Genomic DNA, 5,498 nt, shown 5'->3' with positions numbered 1-5,498 from the left:
TACCAATTGTAGTTGCAATATACTATTAGTCACATATATCAAGAAGTCAATATTTTATTCCAGATAATGAAATCTTTCATTTCATAGGAAATCAACAACTTCAAGGAAGCAGGCACTATAGAAAGACAGAGTACCGCAATTTCAGGAACCTGACAATAGTTATCATAGCCTCATTATGGAGCAACAATGCATGTTCATCAAACTTTCCAAATGGACATAATCTGAAGGGATACTCTGCAACAAAAGAGACATTCTTAGCTTTCCAACACCACATATCAAGTAATATTGAAACTAATTATTTAAATTACTTGATTAATACCACATGTACAATCATTATTATAACACTATATCTTTGACATGACCATTATATGATGATCACTCACACCAGCCAACGTATAATCTTTCGAACTTCGTACACCATTACCCTTTGTACAAATCCATTTAATGCTCACTTGATGTCAGCAGAGGCCATTTGATAAATTCTTATTAGAACGCAATATGATTGAGGGCTATCCAGAATTAAAATTGATTCCACCAATCAAGGTGCCAACACGCTTCAATATCTAGTTAACATGCATCATAATTAATGATAGTATGGAGATATGGACTAAGGGAAATCCACCAAGTCCATGAAATCTCGTGGCACAATATATTAAAAACCAGTAGCCACCATTTTAATTCACTACATAACTACTATGTAGCTAAGTGTATGAAGACTGATTTTTCAAAAAATTCCATAATCATGTTAAGAAGCAGAATTGTATAAAGAATGTGCAACAATGGGCAGCAACCTTTTCTGACCAGATCCAATTACAACAGACATGGCCATACACAATTTAGAGGTTGCATAAATTTTTAGAATGGCGGGACATTTGCCTTTTTTTCAACGAATTGAAAATATACCCTTGGCAGAGCATTTCACTCTATATTTCGATCTTCAGACCAACATAGCTCAAATGGCAAATGTTAGTTTTAAAATTTATGAAGAGACAGTAGCAGAATTTCTTGAAGAAAGGGAAACATTGGAAGATATTAGACCAGGAGTAAAGTGATTGTCATTGCCAAAACCTTGGGGTGAAATACTCCAATATATTATTAGGTATTAGATATTTTACTTATGAAGGAGGAGCTTCATTTTGCATAATATACCCTTTTTGTTTCTTTAAGATCATTTAAGGAGAAATAGAAAAATCAACCTTCCATACTTTTTATTAAAATCTCTACAAGCTATGGTGGACCAATATCAAAAAGTTAAACATGATCAGTTAGCACACCAATACCAAAAAGGTAAATATGATCAGTTAGCACACCAATATCCAGCTATGGTGCACCAATATCTTTACCTTGTATCAAAAGCCACATTCACTCAGCAGAAACCAACTGCCAACTGGGGAGATTTTAATGAGAATTTGGACTCCCCGGTATTTGAATCTAAGATGCCACAAAGAGCTCGGCAAAAGTGGAAAACCTCTCCCAGTGAAACACACGAACCATCAGGGAGACGGGCATTGAGTATAAACATCTAGCAACAAAATTGAAGTGGGAGTATAAACATCTAGCTCCATTTACAAGACTCTGATATTGGTTTTACCTGCTCCATTTTAGGGAGACAGAAGTGCAGGGAGCCTGGAAGCGATAACTCCTCTGTTGGAAGAAATGCGCTGAAGAAAAGAGGAACGAATTCAACAAATTTGGGATGTTAAAATGCAGATTCAGAAGATTTCAAATGAAATTTTAGGACGTGCAGAGCTTAGTCCGTCCACCATTTCAGTGGATGAAAATGATCTATCTCTTAGGAATTTTGAAGAATACCAGAAGCAACTTCAATCGCTTCAAAGAGAAAAGGTAAGAATTACTACTGCTTCGCTATTTTATTTTGTCTTATGCTTTTGCTATTAGTTGCAATGTGGGATAACCCTAAAGAGAGTTAGGATTTACCGAGTCTATTAGGGTATTTTATGGGTTTAACCGTATTAGCTATGTTCCAAAAAACCAAAAATTTATAGCAAGAAAACAAGTTCAAGCTTACAAAAAAATTGGTAAGAAAACGGTGATAAGATGTGTATTGTTGTATAAATTGCTTTGAAAAGATCTAGCTTGATGGAGCAAGTGTTGTATCACTATGGGATGGGTTTCGTCTCATACATAGAGCCGAAATTCATGAGGACCCAATTTTACACATTTATGATTTTCATGGGGTTTGAGTTTTGCTAACAAATCTATCATAGTTCCTTTAATTTTTAAATACTTTTAATTTTCTCAATTAATTCAAGTGTCTAAACCCCTTGTTTATTTGTAATCTGTGGATATGTCCTTTGAATTTGTGATATGTCCTTTCGCCTTTGTTTTTTATGTATTTTTGTGTATCTGATCTGTTCTTTTTCCATTTGTTTTTGATGTAGAGTGAGCGTCTATACAAAGTCATTGAATTTGTCAACACAATCCATGGATTATCCTTGGCTTGGATTTTGTACGTACGGTAATAGATGTGCATCCAAGCTTGGATGAGTCTGAACAATCCAAGAGCATTAGTAATGACACTGTTGATAGGTTGGCTGCGACAATTCAAACACTGTGAGAAGAAAAAAAGAAACGAACGCAAAAGGTTATTTTCATGAGATTGCCCATGCAATTTGTTTACCCCTTTGTTTTGTTGGTTGCTATTACCCTAATCTGTGTTGCCACATAATGTGGTGCATTGGGCTGATTCTTTTGATTTTTTCATATCTCCAGTTTCAAGATTTGGCCACAACTATGCTGGAGCTTTGAAGTTTGGAAGCTAATGGACATCCCTATGGAAGAGCAACAGATGTTCCAGAATGTCACCTGCAACATTGCAGCTTCAGAGCATGAAATATGTTCTCCAAATGCCCTGTCTATGGAATTTATTAACCATGTAGGCTTGAGAAATTTGGATGATCCTCTACATGCATGCATGTAGTATTTATGCATATTGATGTGGTGCGAGCCAGCTTGTTTGTTTAGATTCTTAGTCAAATTATGATGATACAGCGTGAAGCAGAGGTTTCAAGACTTGAAGAGCTAAAATGAAGTAAGATGAAGGAGCTTGTTCTTAAGAAGCGAACAAAGTTAGAAGAAATTTGCAGGAGAACACATCTCATTGCTGAAAGTAATACTATGCTGGACAAGTCAATTGCCTCCATGGATTCTGGTAAGTTCTCTTGGGTATTGTTTCTTTCACTGCTCAATTCTGGTAATCTCTTTTCATGGTATATACTTAAATAATAATAATTTATTGTAGGGAGAACATATCTTTGATAAAATTATTGGAGTAATTCCTATCTGTTAGGTGATACTTATTTGCTTTCCTTTTATTTGTTCACGGGGTTAGTTGACCCTTCCGAGCTTCTTGAGAGCATTGAAGAGCAAATTGCAAAGACTAAAGAAGAAGCATTTAGCAGGAAAGAAATCTTGGAAAGAATTGAAAAATGGTTAGCTGCCTGTGAAGAAGAGAGTTGGCTTGAAGATTATAACAAGGTAAGGAAGACAAGAACTAGAGATAGTGGAATTTTGTTGTCAAAATTTTCCTCATTGTGACACAAGCGTGTGGATATTGATAACTTTGACAGGATGAAAACCGGTACAATGCAAGCAGGGGTGCACACCTTACCTTGAAGCGTGCTGAGAGGGCACAGGCAGCTATTAGCAAGCTCCCTGAATTTATCACTCTGAGAGGAAGACCTCGATGTTACTTTGCCCTCGCTGCTAGATGCAGAGAAAACACTGAATGCTGAATTTATCACTCTGAGAGGAAGACCTCGATGTTACTTTGCCCCTGTTGCTAGATGCAGAGAGAAGATGAATGTATCTCTCTAAGGTTTCCTTGCCTGATTCCATCTCAGTTCTTGATCTTCATTCAAATAAATTGTATGGGTCTATAGAGAAACTCTTCAGTGACAATATCTCATATTCTTGCCCATCCCTAGGGGGATGCCTGGAGTTCATCAATTTGGCCAACAACGAGATCACAGGCAGGATCTCGAAGATCAATGGCGAGCGCAACATCAAGTGGCTGGACTTATCAGTTAATCGTTTGAAGGGCAGTGTTCCAACTTCGATCTCCATGTTAAAGAAAATTGAGCGCCTGGATTTCTCAAGAAATCGGATGGTGGACAAGATACCGAGGCCCATGGGCGAGCTAAAGGAGCTGAGATGGTTGGATCTGTCATGGAACGGTTTCAAAGGGAAAATTCCAGGGCATATGTTGGGTCTGAAGCATTTGAAGCATATGAATCTAAGAAACAATCGTCTCTGTGGCCAGATTCCACAAGCGAAACCCTTAACTGTTTTCCCGGCTTCTGCTTATGCTCACAATGATTGCCTCTGTGGGTCTTCCTTCCTGCAAGAACCAAAAGCTTTGATCATGGTGGCCTTTAAGCAAAAATTAATTAGTGGGTCTGGTACAACGTCTCATTGCAATTGATATTCATTATTTTAGAGAAAATTTAAATGATGAATAGTCATTGCTGCTTGCCAGTGAGGGCAACCAATAGATCCCATGCTATTGGGTCATTAATGCTTACCCCCATCTTATGCCATCTTATGCAGCACCATACCCCGCCCCCATGGTATCGCCATGGGCATTCTCCGGCAGTAAATCATCTCCCTACCTCCATTCAATGCCCAAATTCGCGCTGAAAATTTCAAATTTCAAATGTTATCTTCCCGCCTTCAGGGTTTTGCGCGGTGTTTTTCTGGCATCCTAGGAATCCAATCCTCATCTTCCTCCGGAAAACCTTGAGGGTCGGCCACAAGAGGTTGTAGTAGCCGAGTCGAAAACCAACATGTTACAGGGGCTCTGCATCCCCCAAAATAATGAGAGACGCTTTCCGATTCATGTTGTCGCTACCTGAATCAATGCCGAAGTCTTGCCTGGCTAGCCGAGAGAGGGACAAGGCAACGCATGTCAAAGCCGACACCAATTGAAGCCAGAAAAGCATCTGACTAGCATTTCTGGATATGGAGAGCCACCCGGTATAAGGCATCAATTGAATCCTAGACGAGGACCAAGTTCTCTTCAATAAATCATGATTCTCGACAGCAGAATTTACTTCCCGGATGTTGATCTTCCGGTTCTGGTTTTTCTTGTGTTTAGAGCACCCACAGATTCGTCTTAAGATAAAGTTGTTCCCATTAATAGAGAACCTGCGACTCAGCCGTTTGGCGTCGTTTCTGAGCGTGGCCACAGATATTATTGTTGTCTCATGTTGCCATTCCAGCTCGTGGCTTCGGCTGAAGATGCGAGCGCCTTCTGTCAACAATATTATGCTCACGAACCAGAAGTCTACCTTTTTTAAGGTTGCTGCGAACCCTCCGAGGAGGACGACGGTGGCCCAGACGAAGGCCAAGCTGCCAAGCCCGCTGGTGGCCTTCTCCAGAATTGCAAGCCTGAGGGCAAACAGAGTAATTTTCTTCTCGGGAGCTGTGACCTTATCACTGCGACACCGGGACTCTCGAGCTTCAATTATCTCACTGTG

At 39.4% G+C, this 5,498-nt stretch overlaps 1 pseudogene across 1 annotated transcript; it reads left to right on the top strand.

Moving 5' to 3' along the window:
- The first annotated feature begins 1,632 nt into the window (after positions 1 to 1,632).
- LOC149227961 (65-kDa microtubule-associated protein 1-like) lies at positions 1,633 to 4,283 on the top strand (annotated as a pseudogene). The gene is made up of 6 exons (XR_016248338.1): positions 1,633 to 1,845; positions 2,403 to 2,605; positions 2,734 to 2,896; positions 3,013 to 3,230; positions 3,294 to 3,498; positions 3,591 to 4,283. The product of XR_016248338.1 is annotated as a 65-kDa microtubule-associated protein 1-like (transcript).
- Positions 4,284 to 5,498: the final 1,215 nt, after the last annotated feature.

Source organism: Pinus tabuliformis, chromosome J (assembly GCF_031772625.1).
Source record: "Pinus tabuliformis cultivar Carrire ecotype Pingquan chromosome J, CPIR1, whole genome shotgun sequence".
In the NCBI taxonomy this organism is placed as follows: Eukaryota; Viridiplantae; Streptophyta; class Pinopsida; order Pinales; family Pinaceae; genus Pinus; species Pinus tabuliformis.
The sequence above is the reverse complement of the archived record's forward strand: the minus strand, read 5'-3'. Positions and strand labels throughout refer to the sequence as shown.